We start from the raw sequence: 19,025 nt of genomic DNA, 5'->3' as shown, positions 1-19,025 counted from the left end.
CGGGGGACACGTTGGACCAGTGGGTCTCGGCCTTCCTGGTGTACGCCAGCGTGCTGTGCGAGAAACACCCGGCGCGCTGCGGAGCCATGTTCAAGTACCTGGACACTATCCGCAAGCTGCACGCCACTTACGGGGGCACCTCGTGGATGAGCTACGACGAGGACTTTCGGCGGCGGGCGGCCAAGGACCCCTCGCTGCCCTGGGGTGACGTCGACCTTGACCTCTGGATGAAGTGGATGGCACCCCTCAAGGCGGTCGTCACCAGGCGCTCACGTGTTGAGGTCGAGACGCAGGCCTCGCCGGCACCGCCACCGCCTCAAGCACCATCCCAGAGCCCCAAGCAGGAGGAGAAAAGCCAGGTGTGACGGGCTGGCGCCTGTGGAGGCGCGTTTCCCTGCTCCCCTGGCCGAGTGCAGTGCCCCCTTGAAGAGGAAGGAGAGAAGGGGGCAGTTGGGTGCCCTCAAGTTGTTCAGTAGCTCCCCACGAGCTAATCGTAGGGCCACGGTGTTGGCTGCTGAGCCATGGGGCCACTCAGGAGTCCAGCTGGCCACAGTGGGAGGTGTGGGCATTTCTGGAGAGAAAAGCATGCTCTCAGCAAATAATTGGTTGTAGCATTTATTGCTCTGGCCACCAGAAATTAGGAACCCCACTCGTTCCCTTTCCTGGTATATAATTGCATTTTCCTTAAGATGTAAGAAGAATGGTGTGTTATTTTTGCCTGAGTTGTCTTTAAAAAATTAACTTTCAGAGCGATACAGATGCCTACATGTAAGACAAAGAGTTCAGACTCTGCAGTTACTATGGGAGCATGTGTTAGATCCACGCTGTGTGGGAGGCCAAAAAAAATGGATGTGATTAAAGATAAACTTCAATATGAATGGCCACAGTTTGCGAATTCAGTGCCATTTGGAGATTTAAACTAGTTTGGGACTCTGGAGTTTTAATCCACAAATTCTGGCCTGTTTTGTGGGGGGGGATGGTGGGTGTGATTCGGAGAAGTAGGGGAGATTTTTTTGTATGTTAAGGATTTGCTTTCATTACAGGCATTGAGTGTCACTGAACTGGCAAAACCCCTAATGTAGATGGGCACATGTACCCTCTCCAGCGCCTGAGCTGTGACAGCGAGCTCCGCCTGCACAAAGGGCTGCCTGCTTATATTAGGGGTTGTGCTGCTTCTCTTACACCCGTGGCTGTAGTTTGTCAGAGCCCTAGCACAGAAAATGCTGAACATTAAACGTTGATTTTCATGCCAGCTGAATGATGGTTGGGAAATTTTATGTTAGCTGTATTCATTTCTAAGCAATTTTTTTATGATCGTAGGAAGAACCTTGCATTCCTGAAGGGTTTTTGCTAGCTCACCAGATGCTGTGCTGCCTAGGGATTGTCAGCACAGAGGAGTGGCTAAATTGTTGGATTCTGTTAGCCTGATCTGGAAAGGGAGGACCCCTTTTCAGGGCATCTGCAAGCGTTTGGTGTGTCAAACCAAATTCTGACTTGGGCACCTATCAGAAGTGACTTCACTGGGCTGACTTGCAGTGAAGAAAGGGAGTAAACACCGCACAGTGGATAGTGTACCAAGTCCCAGTGCAGGCCTTGTAGCCTTCATGCCTTCTGTGGTTAATGCTCTAGATTTATGCAACTTGTTCTGATATCTTTGTTTAGATTTCTCCGTTCTCACAAACAATGGCTCAGTTCTTATTTTGCTACGGATCTTATGTGAGCACCAGATGGGCAATGGCTCATAGCTTTCATCTCACCCGAGACTGGATCTTCAGCTTGTCACATTAACCAGACTCGTATCTTCTTCCGCAGTAGCCGGTCTGTCAGTGCAGAGCTTTGCACTGTTGTCTGCTGAGGCACCAGAGGTCTTGATCCCCTTTGGTTTCGTGGAATTGCGTTGATTTTTAGCAGTGGCATTGATAATTTTTTTTTTATTCTTCCCCTTATCTGGAAGAAGCAACCAGAAGTTGTGTAAAGAAAAATTAAACATGTTTATTTTAATTAAATAGTTTACAAAATAGTAAAAATTTAATGTTTGTGAAAATGGTAGTGCTTTAGCAGCACAATGAAAAGCAAAAGTAAAAGTTGTGCAATTTTTCAGTGTGGGTTCAATCGCCTTTCTACTGTTACAGCAGTTTTTTAATTAGTAGCACATAGTCTCTTATAACTGTTTAAAAGAGAAAAAAGTCCTTAACTGAAACGATGGTTTGAGAATAATGGTTGATGATGCAGATAAGTCCTAGAATAAATAATGAGTTTATCATTAGCAAGGCAGCAGCAAAGAAATGCTCTCTTGGAGGTGACCTGTGGGTTTTCCCCGCACCTCCCTGGCTCCTTGCAAGCTCTACTTATGTTGTGTAAAACTACTTCAGAGAAGTAAGATGTGACTTCACAATTGGGCAAAAGAATCAGAGAATTGAAATGGGAGAGAGTAGCTTTTTGTGGGCTTACAGCTTTGGCCAGAACCTAAGCCTTTCCACATTCGTGCTGTCAAGAGGCAAAGGGTGTGTTTTACAAAGACCTTTTCTTACAGATTTTTTGTTTCAACTGATTTTGCTTTCATAATTTCAAGGGATAGCATAGTCAGGGCAGCCTGACTGGATCTTATTTCCCCTTTCAGTTGAAGTCATCTTAAATTTCATCTTGATGTAGTGCCTGTATCTCTGGTTCTGCAGTTCCACAGAAGGTTAACCAGTAAAAACAAAGTCAAGGAAAACAAAGTGTGGTGTGTAAAGCTAGCTGTCCCTTCTGAGGCACAAATGAAGAGCTGTAATTTTGTTTTACACAGAAAGTTCAAAGTGAGAAACCCTAGTTTTAGTTTGAGTGCAATAGTTGGCACGTATGTAAGGTAGCTGAGATTGATTCATGCAAATTTATGTTTGCATTAACAATTCTCAATTTTTTTCCAGACTCCATGAAAACAGAAGGCCTGTTGGGATGGCAGTCAGACTAAGTGGGTGAGTTTAAATATAAAACTGACTAACTTTGGATTTTAAATATTTGCAGATTTGTTAAATACAGAATTTCTTATTGGTGCCAACAGCCTGACTCCGTTGGTGTTTAAGTGGAGCTCTGGTATTCTAGTGCATTCTTTTACCTCTGCTTCTGTTGCGTTGCAAGCTGTGCTAGAGAAGACGTAGGAAATTCATTTTACCCAATCAGCAATTGTAACAATGGACTACAAACCTGCAGAGCAAGCCAGTTTGCTGGAAAACAGGAATTCCTGCAGCGCAGCACTTGTCACAGACTATCCAAAGAGGGCAAAGATTCAGGAAGGTGAATAAATTGAACATTGGTTGAATGAGGTCAGGAACAGTCTCCCGGAGGAGAACCCTGCCCTAAAATACTACTTTGAAAGTATAAGCCAGTTTAATGTGCAGATTAACCCTTCTCATTTGAGCAAACCTGTGTGCAATCCTGGATCTTTGCAGATCACAACTGGACACTTCAAAAGCCTATGTACTATATTTGTTTTGAAAAAAATAAATCATAACTTGTCTTGTTACAGCTGTTACTTTTAGCATTTCGTTGAGAATACTTGCAACATAAATGTATATTTGACTTGAAACAGTATCATACACTTGCTATAATAACTCAGGTTGTCAACAGAATTACTCTGTGAGGCTCAGTATCGCCCCTGCATTTTTCTCTGAAAAACGCATTAACAATTGCTGTCATTGCCAGAAATCAGTTATGTCTAACTGTGCATTACAGAATTATTGATCAAATACAATAATTGACCTAAATTATTATTCTATTTTGAATTCTCGTAGAATTCTTGGGATCCTGAGCATCAGACTAGACCTTTGTTGTCTGGTGTTCATGAAAATCTTATTCAGTGGTTCACAGTTTAATCATTCTACATCTCAGTATTTTGTTTTCTTTTCCTTTTCCCTTGCACATTAGGGAGTATGATCAAGGTAATACTATGATCCAGTAACGCGCATGATGGTAAGGGTATGCCTTTAGTTGTTTCAGGAAAAAGCTGCCTTTATCTGCTCTCCTTTACCTTTCTTGATAGTTTCAATAATATGCATAACATGAAGTGTTTGTAAATTGATATTAAACTGTTTGTGACTTCACCTAAATAAATTTTTATATATAAATGTTGTTCTTAATCTTAGCCTTTTTTTGTCTCTTGTTCTTATATTGCACTTCCTCTTTTTATAATCACTTTTCACAAAATTTCTGTTTTTCAGTTATGAAAGCATAACCAAAGCGTAACTATCAACAGAAAACATGTCGGCCTTTGAAATTTGCTTTCAGTATTTTGTGTAAAGGCTTGATAATGTTGTAAATATAGTTGTCGTAGCTTATTTATCTTTGCCAGTTGCTGAAACAATGATAGGTGTCAGGCCTTGATCTGTCTGAAAATGAAATAGCCGCTGTACTGAAATACCAGTATTTTAATGGCCTCCAAACTGGGACTCTGATACCGTGAATGCCAAGACATCTGCACTCAATACAGTAGAATGTAGAACACTTTTCCAGATGTAGTTATAAGTTATAAAAATACCTTTCATTTGTGAGAAGGTGCTTAAGCTCAATAATTGGATTACTCGTGTCATTTTTCCCTCATCCTGTTTTCTCAGGAAATCAGAGCTCCGTTACTTGCTGGTCTGTGCTGCGTCTCTTCACCATCGTTGCTACACGTGAACCACTGCAGGCATCTCCTGAGGAAGTGCTGTAATAGTGGCAGGATTTGGGGGAGATATGGGAAAGGGGAGGTGTGGAGCAAGGAAGGATGAGCGGACGTTGGCCTCCTCAGTCCCACTGATGAATTGCACAAGTTTGGGTCTTAACCTACTGACACAGAGCAGCAAAGCAGCAACCGTTTTGATTTTCTTGTCCTGTCTGGGAGCAGCATGCCCAGCTGGAGTCTGACACACTTACCAATGTTCTTTGCTGAGTCCTTCGGCCAAGAATTTGTTGGGTTTGTTTGTTACTCTCTCCAGTCTTCGTGCAGTCTGGTGCCCTTCCTGGTGTTCTGTCACCTCCCAGTTTCCTGGTTTCTACTGGTGCTGGGTTGGACCACCCTGTCTGCCATAGACAATTGCCAGGGCTCTGCCTTGCTCTCCAGTGTCAGTGGCTGCTTTAAAATTGCTGCCTGCTTTCATAAAGAAACTTGCCTTTCAAATTCTTAGCAGTGGTGTGTTTTAGACATGTGGGGTTTCCCCCTCCCCCCCCTTTTTTTTTTCTTCATAAATTTGACCTTCATCACTGTCTTTGAGCCACCCAGTAATTTCATTGTGGTACTTGTGCATCCTTATGTGCTTTCCCCCTCATCGCTGTGCTGTAACCTCTGTGAAATTTCCTTGTCCATTAGTGTCTCATTAAAAATTTTGGACTTAATGGGTTTCTTCAGATTCCAACAGTTGTTTACTGTGTGGATTTGTGTATGTCACTGACACTAGGTGAATCTTACCTGTACAGCTTGTAATGTCCTGGAGTCAGCATGCTGGCTGTGTTGAAAGGGTGGTGCAGAATTGCGTATTCTCAGTCGCTGATTTATGGGTAGATTTCTTTCAGTGATTATAAGCTAAGCTTGCTGTCATTTCCTTGGTGTGGCAGACAGCACAGAGATGCCAAAGATGCCAGCTGCCTGAAAGCAGATGTTGGGAATAACCCTTTAACTAACTGATGTGGGAAGACAGGGCACACTGTTGGTGAGAGGCTTAACATTGAAATGAACCATAATTCTGTTACTGTGATCTGCAGTGGAAATCAATGATATGCAGAAGTTATTTTTTGTTCATACTATTTCTGTAAGTCTTATTACATAAGGGGGGATGTCCTCTTCTCAGTGTTGCTGCAATTTCTTACTCTTTTCTCAAAAATCTTGAGCATTTGTACAAAGTTGCAGCAAAGCTTTTCACCAAGACTGATGGAGTTTCCAGTTGAGAATACTTGTAATATGTGTGGGGAAATTGATTTGTTTGGGAAGACCAGCATCTAATGGAATAATAGTTTTGTCAGATGACTAGAATCTAGTGGCATGTACTGGTGGGGGGTAACTTCAGATAAGTTTATTTTTTGGGATTTCTAGCAAGACAAGGTTGTTTTTTTCACAGATGTCCTTTTTCATGTGCTAGGTCAATATGCATTGTTATTACAAAGAACAAACTAAAACCAGCACCATGTGACTCTGACAGCACAAAATGTGTTGCAACTTGGGGATGAGACTAAAATATATAAGACTTTGATCAAGCTGACATGGCTGGGGAGTTTAGAGTCAAGCTTTGCAAAAGTAGAGTCAAATAAATGGGACTTCTAACTTCCACCTGTGTGCAGCAGTTAGGCTTGAGATATTTGGAGCATGTGAGATGGTGTTACTACTCTTCTGGCCTTACTAGTATAATGATGTGTCTTTTAAAGCTAAGATGACAGCAGAACATTGCATTGCATGTGGGGTAGCCTTTCACATCTGCAGTTGAGCAAAAGTATTACTTCTGATGAGATCCTATCAGTTATTCAATGTGCCTTCCAATTTAAGCTTAAACCATTGCTTTTCCATCTTTCTCCCATCATCTCACCAACTTTTTTCCTTCTTTATGAAAAATCTGGTGAATACAGCAAGCGTGTCCTGAGGGCCAGCTGTGGGATCAGGCAGTGTCTGCATGTGCACCCATGTAGGTAGTTTTGCCAAGCTGGTATGGCCTAGCATGAAGAAATATAGAATGTGTCTAAGCATGGCTGGATGGAGTGCATGCAGCTGCTTGAAAGGTTTCTTGTGTTTTTGAGAAGCTGGGGGAGTTGGAAGCTGGTCTTTTTGCCCACTCTCATGATAAAACCAGAAGCCTGGAGATTGTTGCAGCCATTGAGGGGATGGATGTGTGTCAGTGCTAACAACCTAGATGTTTGTGGAAATGTTGCCTAGTGAAGTTATCCAACTCTATTTTTTTTTTTAGGTCATATGCTTAATAGGAACTGCAACAATTGATAATGTCTATGGGAGTGTTTTTGGCAGTTCTTACTACAAAGAGAAAGTCTTCTACAAAGAGAGAGTCCCTGAAAACTCGGCTAGAGAAATGCTAAAGCTAGATCTTACTTTCTCCTCTAGTTTGGGTCTCAGGTTTTACTGTTACACTATCATGAAGTTCAGTGTGCATTAGTGAGCCTGATACAGCACATAAATGTTTATCCATATAATCTTCTGGGTCCAGCACTCTTTTGTGTGTGCATGAGTGTGTGGGTTTTTTGTTGTTTTGGGGGTTGTTTTTGTGGGTTTTCTTCCCCTTGGAAATTCTCATAAAAACCAGCTGACATCTTTGCAGTTAGGCAGTTTACTGGGCAATCAGCCGAATGGCAACCAAGATTTACAAAGCAGGAACATGTTTACCATGTCTTACTTATTTGTAAACTTGAAATATTTCTAGTACTTTTAACTTTTTTGGTGGTTGTTGCTCTTTCTTTACTGTTAAGAATGCTTTCTTCCTCCCAATGTCTCACTGCTGTGCTGCTGTGTTAGTATTTCCAGGGCAGCAGGGGAATGTTTACATGCAAACAAAATTTGTTTTCGTTGAATTTTTTTTAATGGCAAACATTTGTGTCCATAAAATCCTTTCCACGTAACTCAGTCACTCTTTAGCTTAACTTTTTGGGTTCTGTGCAAAGTCTAAAACTCAGGTCATGTTCAGTTTCAGGTTTTTATTTTCTGAACCGCATATTATAAGCATTGCATCAGCGGATGTAGAAAATGCCACTTGCCACTTAAAATGGCAATCCTAGTAGCCTGAGGTCAGGAATGGCTGTTTAAAAACAGGAATATGGCTTATACTGGCTTCAGATATTAGAAGTGCCATCTGCATTGGTAGTGATGATCAGTGTATAATTGCCCTATATTATCCCAAAATAAATATACGAGGTTATATGGAGTTACAAAGCTATATGATATCTCAGCCTGTGATTGTGTGTGGCCTGTTCTGCTGAGGCAGTTGTAGGCAGGTAAAGGGCTGGGTGTGCAGGTGGTACTTGGTAGGGCTCCTTGGTTGGTAAGCTGTGAGACAGCATGGTGGCAGAGGACCTGGACTGTGACTGCCCCTATAGATGTCCCTGGCAAAAAGAGAGACAAGACGGCTCCTTGAAATGCATAACACAGGCCAACAGTTTGTACCTTCTCTGCCTAAACTTTCCACCCTCTGCTCGGGCATTCTGGCATTTATCTCCCACCATACTTCCTTCATCTCTGTGTTGTTTTTCTGACTTTTTACACTCAAATGTCATTCATGCCGGTGTTTGGCAGGAAGAAATAGCACTAGTGTGTGTAGATGATTCCCTGCCATATACGTGTCTCCCAAGGATGATCCATGCAGCACTAAGTGAAAAGATTTTTTTGCCCTCCTTAAAGCTGGAGAATTAAGTTTATACAAGTACTTAACAGGTGCTGGAATTAAAAATGTTAGCAGCCCTGGATTCTTGAGAATAAAATAAAGATCAGTTCGAGGTGGGGAAGTCTCTGAGGGTGCTTTGCTCAGGGCATGCTGGTGTCTGTCTTGCTGCACTTTGTGTGACTGTGCAGCACATGAGGGACTTGAAGCAAGAGGCTTCCCAAAATGCTGTGGGAAGAGCAGGACTTAATTTTCCTTCTTTCCCAGTTGTTTTCCTTGTCCTTTCTCACTCACCAACAGTCTTCCAAGTCAGATATATGACTTTGTTATCAAGTACTGGTGGGAAACAGGGGAAATCTTACTGGCATTACATTGGATTGCTGGGAGAAATGAGTGAGTTTACATCTGCAAGAACATGGAGGTTTTCTAGAAGTAGCACCATGAATTTGGTGGTATTGAAGGGCAGGAAAAGTGACCTCAGGGGACTCAATTTGTCTTTTGCTTTGCCCTTTAGGAAAAGAAGATTTATCTACACAGTTTAATGTGATATAAGACAGTGGAAAAGCTATGGATAGATTTGGTAACCAGAAAGTAAATGTGCACGTTGCTACTGCTGTAGGTGCTTTATATAAGCAGCAAAAGGAGCCCTGGCCAGGCTGATGGTGATGCTGACCCACTAAGCATGAGGGCACTGCATGGAACTGGTTACTGAGGGAGCTTGAAAGATCACTCTTCCTGTGCCTTAGCATGCTTTAAAAAAAAAGACACAAAATACTTTCATTGTATAACTGGAATGTGCAACAAATAATAACAACATATTAGCTACAGTTGCAGATGCTTTTTGAGGAGAGAGTGGGTGGTATCTGGTATGCATAATTTCCTAAAACATGCATTTTCTATTTTAAACGCTTTTATTGAATGCAAATAGAAAGGGAGTAAAATTGAATCTTTCAGTACAAATACGGTAGAGAACAAAACAATATACCAGTGTGATAAGATTACTTAAAATTATCTGTGGTTTTGTTAGCAAGCGTTTAAAAACTTTGGGGGATTATTTTTTTTCAGTGCTAAAAACATTGAAAACAAACTTTTAGCGTATTGCAGCACAAGTTGCTTGTGGCCCTGTATTGCACAGAAGTATAAATAATCCCAGTTGCTCCCCCTCAGAAGGGAGAGGAATGGAGGAGGATGATCCTTTACCCACCTCTTGTATAAGGAAGCTGTTAATAAGGGGTTCTTCCCAAAGTGGAGAAGCTGAGACCAGCACCTTGGGTCATCTTGTTCCCGCTGGTTCACAACAACCAAACTGCTGGGCTCTGAGATATACGGCACCTTTCTGCTGCTCTTGGTCTCTCCAGCCCACCGTCTCTGAATGAGCAGTTTCTGCAAAGCATGGAAAGGAAGAAACTCTTACTTTTTTTGCTTTTTCCCTGGTGTTCCTGCAGCTTCAGTCTTGACACCTTACTCTTTGAAGCTGCTGTGAGAGGGAATCGCTGGAACCAAGAAACAGGTGAGGAGGGATGGTAGAGAGGTTTCCTCACAAGTGTTAGAAAAGCACAGTGAACACTTTCCTAAGCCTAGAAAATGTTGGGTTTGGTTTGGTTTGCATCTCAAGGTGGAGGACCAGAAAAGGTAAACCTGCTCATTGCTATAACTTGTGTTGCCTAGCAGTGTGTCGCAGCATGCCCTGTGTATCGAGTTGGCTGTGGGAGGAGGGGAAAATTATTTGACAAAATATTTTTTTGTCTGGTGAGGTGGCTGACTCTGTGGCTTAACCTGGCAAGCCACGATAAAGTAAAACATATTTGACTTCTCTTTCAAAATGCAGAAGTGGCTTTCTTGAGATGGGGATGTTTCCTTGAGCATGCGTGCCTGTTTGATACACTGTTTTAAAAATAGTGTTGCAAATGCTGGATCTGGTCAAGCAAGAACCTGAAAGCTTTGAAGTGTTAGCTCTAGATAGCTTCGTCTGTTACTTTGCTCAAAACTGCTGTCAATTAAATTAACTTCTATATTGCTGTTTTACTGCCTGTGAAGTTCCACCACAGGCTTCCTGTGGTGTTATTGATTACTTGCTTTATGAACAACAAGCAGAGGACCTGTTCTTCTGATTTGTTCCCCTCCTCCCCGCCCGTCTGTGGGAGAAATGCCACTGTGAAAAGGAGAGCAATTTCAGCCATCATGGTGAAGGCTGGAGTTATTTAGGAAGCTGTGGAGAGTGCCTTTTACCTGATCCTTCCCTCTCTGTTGCTGCACCCTTTGAAAACGGGCAGTCACAGAGTTGGCAGTACCTCAGTGGGCCTGCAAGTGAGCCCTTTGAGATAGCTAAGGATGGAAGAGTTGTCTTAATATTTAGTTAACAATCTTCACCCATTATGTCCATTTTAGGGATTATGGGGAAGTAGGAAACACACCCACACCACACGCTGGTACTTACACAGGACTCTAGAAAAGGGATGAAGAAAAGAGATGATGGAGCTGGCTGCAGATTCCCTGCTTTTCCACCTCGCCTCTGCCGTGCCTGGCATGGAGGCTTTTGCAGGAGGGAAGGGTCAGCTAAGCAACCCTGTTCCCTGTGAAATTTGGGCTAGGGTCTTCAGAGTGGTGCTGGAATGGTTGTTAGTACTGTTAGTAGAGAGTTGGTTGAACTGCGGCTGGGGGCTGGTGGGAATGACACAAAATGAAGTGGTGCTGTGCTGCGATTGCCTGAGCTCATCTTGCGTCGGGAGCTGATAGCAGAAGCAGGAATTTAGTTGATGTCTAGAAAGGCTGAGTTTTATGAATTTGTATGTAAAGCATTGGAAATTGTGGCTACAGAGCTTCGGGAGGACGGAGAAAACACGGGCAACAGTAAACTATGGGAAATACTCTACTTTGAAGCCTTTTTCAAGCAGTAAGGAAACGGCAAATCTGTCAGACTTTGCTGAAGACAGTACTGAGAGACGGCTCAGAAATGATAAAGATGCATTGTACAGGTGAAATTGTTGAGTATGGGATATGAATATTATTTTACTGTGATCTTTCCTATTGTGGTTTCCATTCCAGTCTATCCTGGAATTACTTTTTTTTCTTTGTTTTTTTTGAATTTTATTTTGACTAGGAGTTCCCAGGGGCAGTCAGTGCTGATGCCCTGAGTAGAAACTGTTCAGAGCACTCCAATATAAAATCACGGTTTATCTTCCATGTGTGCTCCTTTGCTTCTATAAGTACTGGATTTTACCTACTGCTGTTCTGTGGAGTCTGACGGTTTACCAGGGCCATCTGCAATGTTTCAGCATTTCCTTTAAAGATGGACTAGCCAGCATGCAAAATTTTCAAATATCCCAGCATCCCTTCTGATTTCTTTTGGATGCAGATGCTTTCAGCATCTTTAAACACCTCCGCTAGGTAGCGAGTAAGAGAAGCTCAACTTCTGTGTCCTCAAGTTTATTTTGCTCCTGCCAGGTCTCCTATCCTCTGAGATACTGTGCTGTTCTTTACAGTAGAACTTTCTACTTTTCACGTTTCTAAAACAGAGCTTTGCCATCTGACCTTAGATTCAGCATTTTGCCAAAAAAATATGTCAAACCCAATTTGTTTAAAGTGAACTTGCTCCTACTGCAACTGTATAAAAATCACTCCAATTTTTCTTAACAGATGGGTCCCTTATGTTCAGCAGCACACCTGTGCACACTTATTATATTTATTTATAAAGTATTTCCAATTGAGTGCTTTCATTGAAGGTGTTATTTTAACAAGTTGCAGTGTCAGAAAAACTATTTTAGTTTCTTTTTGTTTCCAGAAAATGGCACTCTCTATGAAATAGAAAAGGTACTGAAAACTTACCTCAATTATTTTAAGACTTTTTGCTCCTTTTTACTTCATGGAAGGAAAAATGGATTAATCTAGGAGCTTGCAGAGAAATTTCTCTTGCTTTGCTGCAGAGCCTTGGAAGTACATCATAATCATCTTGTCATGCAACTTCCTAATGCTTAAGGTGTGTGTACTAACAAAAAAAATTACCTTTGGCTTTTACGTTAATGAAGATGGCCTGCAACACAAGTAGGATTTTTCAAAGCATTATTAAATCAGAAATTTTAAGTCATTCCTCATTTTTTTCTTTACCTAGAGGATAACCAAATTGATGTGAACCAGTTCCTGAGACTGTATTTGTAGCACTGTCTTTAGTTTCTATTTTGTTGGTCTGGCTTGGAGCCAGGCTTTTTTTGTTAACTTGGAGTTTTTCTGGCACAATGTAAAAATGGCTTTGTTTTATTATTCCTAACATTTTGCAAAATCTCCCTTCAGAGCAGACTTTTCTAAATTAACCAATGCTTGTGCAGTTATTTTCTACTTCTCACAAAACCACAGCTGAAAGGAGCAATTAAAAAGCTTGATTGCCACTTTAAGCTTGGAATTTAATCTGTATTTAACATAAATAAACTCTCGTTTCAAGATTGTTTGATGCAGCCATTTCCCATGTCAATGTTAATTGTATTTTTGGGTGTGTGCAGACTGTAGGATCTAGCACTTGGGGATTTAGAAATGATGGGCTCTCATACAAGTGATTCCGGACAGTGAGATTTTTCCCTTCAGACACTGTTGTGGCTCTTCCCAAGACACAGCTTGTACCAAGCATCTCATGATCGCAACATGCAGCCTCTCAAGAGGCATTTGGTGTAGCCAGGCTGTATCGTGTCTCTGTAATGCTACACTGAATTTCTGTCATCAAGACTTAGAAGCAGATTAATAGTAAGCCTTCCTAATACCGATCTAGAAAGAAACACCTGAAAAAAATCCCTGTTGCTGCAAGCAAGAAGCCAAGGAGAGAAAGCTGAACCCACGGCATGTGCCTGACTATGGCACAGGCATGGCAGGCTCCCTGCAGCCTCATGGTCGCTATGGGGAAGGGAGATGCTCGGTGCAGAGGCGGCCGAGCTGATCCTGGTGTTGGCTACCACAGAGCTGTGGCAGCATCATAGACTCACAGAATGGTTTGGGTTGGAAGGGACCTTAAAGCTCATCCAGTTCTAACACCCCTGCCATGGGCAGCGACACCTCCCGCCAGACCAGGTTGCTCAAAGCCCTGTCCAACCTGGCCTTGAACACTTCCAGGGAGGGGGCATCCACAACTTCCCTGGGCAACCTGTGCCAGTGTCTCACCATCCTCACAGTAAAGGATTTCTTCCTCCAATCCAGTCTAAATCTACCCTCTTCCAGTTCAAAACCATTCCCCCTTGTCCTGTTGCTATCTGCCCTGGTAAATAAGACCGGTGACGCAGATCTGGTGAGCCCAAGTGCCTGCACAGTGCTCAACTGCTCACTGTAAACAGTATCCCCAGCGAGACAGAAACAGGAAGGAGGTGAACTGCTCATCTATCATTTTTGGACAAGGTAGATGTCCATCTCTGTAGTGTAAGTTAAGAGAGGAAGGAAGGACTTTACTCACAAAGCAGCCTAAGCATGCAAGAACACTGGATGCCAGTTACACCAGTCCAAAGTGCAGCAGTGATTAGACCTGCATGCAATGCTAACAGCTGCTGTACTGGAGACCTAATTATTTGGCCTGGCTGCCTTTATTAGTCTTCTCCCAAAATATAAAACTAAGTTTATATAAATACATTAAAACCACATATGTAAATATAAATGACCGCATCTGTCTGTTTTATTCAAAGCCACACTCGCAATTCAGAAATGTCTCTTGATGCTGTCAGACTTCTTCCGGCTCTCAAGCAGAGAGGGAATCATCTGTGGGGAAGCTATCTGCCTTGGGTGCTGCAGTACCAGTAGCTGTGGATGCGCTGCATCCACTAACTGCAACAGCAGCCCTGTCTGAAATTTGAGGGATGGGAGGGGGAGCTGCTACCCTCACCAGTGCACCACGGAGCTTGTCACACAAATTCACGGCACCTCTTGTTGGACCAACCTGGGTAACCGGAGTGAGGACAGAAAATCAGATTGCAAACAGTTTGTAAGACACAGTGAGTTTTGATTGCTCTCTTGGTGCAGATCATTCTTGTATCACAGGAAGATTTCCCACCATCAGAAAAATATTTGTCATGTTTTAAAACAGGATTCATCTTCACATGCACAGGATGGGTATCCACTAAGCTTTAATATTAACTTTTCTTTCCTCATTATCCTCCTCTTTTCTTTTCTCATTATCCTCCTGAGGCACTGATAGTCTTTTCATTTATTGCTTTTAGATCTCCCTGCAGTCTGCAGAGCAAATAACAAATGAATACTTTGATTTTTACCAACTTTTAGTAGATGGTATGTTTTTGTAACACAGAAATTATTACTCAGATTGTCCTTCTGGCTGGAGAAATGAGTTCTAACACATTGTGGAGCTTTAATGGAGAGGATTCCATTAATGTGTCCTGGGAAATAAAGATGAGAAGAGATAAAATAAATAAACATTTGGAATGGAAATGGTGAGTTAGTAGCTGCCCAAAGTAAAAAGCTGAATTCAAGTGTATTTCTTCACACGCACACGCAGGAGTTTGGTATCTTAAATCAAGCAAAAGAGCACATAGAGTCCATCCATTTTTCCCATTAACTGCCTCCATGCTCACATCCACCTAATGTTAGTGTTTTCAGTGTAAACAGGAATACTGCAATGAGTCCTGGACAGCCAATGGGCAGTATACTTAAATTGTTAATTTGATATATCATTAATTTGATACATTGTTAATTCTAATCTTTTTTCTTCCCATTACATTGAGATACTCATTTTGCTTTCAAGTTGAAAACTTACAAATGTGGAGGCTCAGCTGTTTGATTTTAACATTATACACCCATCCCGCACCTCAGCAATAACTGATAAGCCTAAGCATAACATCATAAAAACTAGGCTGAGGAGTTTGAGTTAGAGCATTTGGGACCGATCCATCCTCTTTGTGTGGGTCACAGCTCAGCCGAGGATCTCACGGGTGTGGGAGGACATATGGCTGCTGTGAGTCAGCAAAGCTGGCCCTGTACAGCGCTCACTGGGCCTCCTGCCAGCCTCAGGGACAAGCCTGATGAAAGCAAGAGGTCAGGGGTAGCGCAGAGAAACACTGAGATGCGCCTGCTGCTGGCATGAGGGTCCCAAGCCACATAATTCAGCACACCCCTCGGGATCAGCTTGGTATGGGCAAGGAGCTGCTTTGTCTTTTTTTGGGGGATGCACCGAATGAGCCCTCAGCCAAGCAATGTACATGAGGCACGTTTCCAGCTCGTGTCAGTGCATTAAGGTGCAGCGCTGGTCAGTAACGCTGTGTCTGAGCTGACTTTTTGTTCTTCCAAAATATTTTTTATTAACCAAAACATTTTTTAGAGTTAACTGGAGGCAGTTACTAGACCTAGACCTATTTGTTATGGAAGATACATCATCTGAGAAGGCACCTTTCAAGGACACCATTTACTCCATGTCAATACAGGCCTATAATGCAAGATTATTTATTAAATCTGAAGTATGCCTCTTCTAAAATTTCTTCTGAGCTTTCTATTCTTTTCATATAGTCCCATGCTGTTTGTTTCTTTCCTCCTCTGTTGTTTATCCTTGCTTTAATTTAAAAAAATCTTTTTTATTGTGAGTCAGATTAAAAAAAATCCGTGTGAACTTTTTTTCCCTTGCCTTATGGCTGGAGCCTTCACTGTGCATCCATATTCCTATGACTCTCTCCTCGTGTTGTAAGGCAGAGGCTCCCTACACTCCATCTCCCCATAGCAGCATCCTCCGTTTCCCTCCCTTCGCCCAAGGGTCTGCATGTCCTCTTACCTTTCCTTGTCACACCTTTGAGTGAAATGGATGATCCTCTTGCTTTTGGCTGGTCCTCACGCTTCCATGGTCCCTCCCCAGGTCCTTTTCCCAGTCCCCCGTCTCAGCATCCTTACCATCCACCTCTACTCTGCTCCAGAACCCCTTACCAAACTCGGCCCTCAAACTCTTTCCCACTTCTGCTGCTGTTTTGTTTTGTTTTCCTTCTCACCCACTGACACTCCTAACTTGGCAGCTTCGGGACCTGATTAAAAACAGGTCATTGTTTTTGCAATGAATAAATAAATTGATCTTTAAGGCACTCTATGGCTGTAATTAGCAAAAGAAAAGGTGGAAATACTCTTGGCTTCATAGAAATCTCAAAGGTAAGGCAATACACTGTGGACATAAGGAGGACAGATGAAGCAAATGATATTCAATTTGGTAGCCAATTTTTTGTTAATATTCTCTTTTTTCTGTGTGTCTTATGTGCCTGTAATACTACCTAAAGTGGCTCAAATTTTCCCCTTCCACTTTCCAGCCAGCAGGTCTCTGCTTCCTTGGCCCCTGTGGCCAAGAAATGAAACTAGAATCTCTCTTTCAAACTCATTGCTTTTGCTCAATCACTGTAATTTCTGTTGGGCAAGCTGTAATTCCCCTTCCTCCGAAAGCAGGCCTTTCTGCTTCACATGCCTGCAAGTCAATCAACTGTGGCCTCTCTCCACAAGAAGAACGCCCTGTATTGCTGTTGCTCTCCAGTCTGCTCCCAAATGCTACCAGTCCCCATAAAAATGTGCGTTCAGCGTGCACAGTGTAATAAAACCGCTGCCTAAAACTGGCTTGAGCACATGCTGAACTCGAGGTAGCTCCGTGCTGTTGTAGCACAGCCTGTGCAGACAGAAAAAATACCTTTGAGTTAACTTGCCCGACATGACCAGTCCTCCTGTCATCAGCATGCGATGGCTCCTGCTCAGCTGCTACTGTGTGCTCTAGCACGTGAAATTCCCAGTATGTGCCACAGCCACATTACAGGAGCAGATATAGGACTGAAAAAAAACCCAATGAAAACAACAACTCATCCCATCTGCAATCTCTGTTACAATCTAATGATGCAGAGCGCTAGGGCTGCATCGAGTCCCAGAGAAGCAGAAAATGCCATAGACATCTGCTGACTGGTTTTTCTGGCAGTAACTATTCCCACAGAAACCTATGGCCTTTTTTTGCTACTTCAGCCTGCCTCAGGCTGCGAGTACGTAGCCAGCAGCATGTGTGCAAGCAGGTGAATGATTAACTGGAGAGATGAGGTAACGCGGTCCCAGCTGTGATGTGAGACCTCCTGGCCTATGTGACCACCTTGATAAGGCTGGCCCCGCTCGCCAGGCAAGTGCACACCTTTCTAAAGACAATGTAGAGAAACACATCTCAGGGAATGAAACCGCAAGTCTGGACAGGTCTGAGACACAGCTTCATGAGCAGCTTTTACTTTCCTTCCTTCAGTCACACACCTTATCATGGGTATGACTTTGGGAATGGGATTGCTGGCAAGAGTGCCCTCAGATTTGCTACTAGGAAGGGAAACCAGCAGCAGTCTGTGCTAACAGAGCACTGTAATTAAGCCAGGCAAAAACTAAAACCAGATCAACACACACCCGTATTTTGAAACCTTTGAAACCCCAAACTACATCTAATTTTTGTAGCTTAAGCAGATACTGCTGTTAGATACTTCAGCTGTCTATCTTAGGCTGAAGTTATCTTTGAACCAGGAGTGATCTCATGACAGGTATCACATCACACTCTTCGCTACTCTGCCCAGGGCTAATACATGAACAAACCAATAACTACACTGAAGATTTCTTTCAAAACAATACCATGGATACATCAGGTTAAAAATTAGTGTGTGGTACTGTTAAATAGAAAATGTTTTTTTCTTAAAAGCTAATGTACTGCTCCGCATTTGTGGGAAAATCACTTTTGCAACATTTTACTGAATCAGATTAAGTCAAAGCCATTTTGTTAAGAAATGAGGCACTCTTTTATCAATTAAGTTACTCAGTCTGATCCACCCTTGAAGGGCAAAGCAAACAAGAGACTGACTTAATCCAAAGCCCCCTGACATTAGAGAAAGTTTTGCTGATTTTTGGGTTAGGTTCTCCTGTAAAAAGTGACATAAATCATGGTAATGGACACAGAAGCCGTGCTACTGAATCACTTGGCAGCAGAAGTTTGATTATATCAGATGAGAACACCTCTGCAGTATGCTGAATCAGAGTGTGAAATATGTTATGTACGTCGGTTTTATGCCAGCTGTAGGAGGACAAACAATACCTCAGCCAAAATAAGGTGTTATAATACTTTATATAATGCCTTACGTATGTAATAACAATTCAGACAGACTGTGTAAGTCTCTAGGACAAGACATGCCTCCTCCCTGCATCTTTTGAACCAGTATGAACCAGCAGAATGAGTTTGTCCAGCACTCTGCAATCCATGCCTGTTATATATAGTGTAAGACACCCTACATTATCTTGTCAAACCATAGCCTAAGCACCTAATGAAACAAACTATTTCATACAGAGTTTCAATCTCACAAGCACAGTCATGCAGCTGAAGTCTCCTCAGAAAACACATGTGCGGTCAGGGGAAGCCCTTGTGTGCTCAGAATTAAATAATTAGCTGACAAGTTGCACAAAACGGGCATTAATCCAGGATTTCCACATTTCAGTTTGGCCATAAACCTGGCAGTGTTTAGCTCGTACCCCAGAAATCATTCCAGGCTGGAAGGACATCTTTTCCCCTCAGCTGGAAATATTAAACAAGATGTAGTTTTCTGCATGGTAGGATCCAAACACCGATGCTATAACATGTTTGCACAATCTCTGCAGCAGGATTTCTCAAGAGGTTCATCTACTGAGAGGTCCAGAGGTTCTCAGAAGTACCAGAGGTCCACCTGAAAATATGAAAAAGGGCACATCTTCAAG

The 19,025-nt window shown here is 42.5% G+C and overlaps 1 long non-coding RNA gene across 1 annotated transcript; it reads left to right on the top strand.

The window, feature by feature from the left end:
- The first annotated feature begins 6 nt into the window (after positions 1–6).
- On the top strand, positions 7–3,448 carry LOC104540564. The gene is made up of 3 exons (XR_728133.1): positions 7–359; positions 2,910–2,957; positions 3,044–3,448. It is a non-coding gene; the product is annotated as an uncharacterized LOC104540564 (long non-coding RNA).
- Positions 3,449–19,025: the final 15,577 nt, after the last annotated feature.

This window comes from Mesitornis unicolor, unplaced genomic scaffold (assembly GCF_000695765.1).
Source record: "Mesitornis unicolor isolate BGI_N332 unplaced genomic scaffold, ASM69576v1 scaffold40965, whole genome shotgun sequence".
In the NCBI taxonomy this organism is placed as follows: Eukaryota; Metazoa; Chordata; class Aves; order Mesitornithiformes; family Mesitornithidae; genus Mesitornis; species Mesitornis unicolor.
This window is presented reverse-complemented; position numbering and strand designations above follow the sequence as displayed.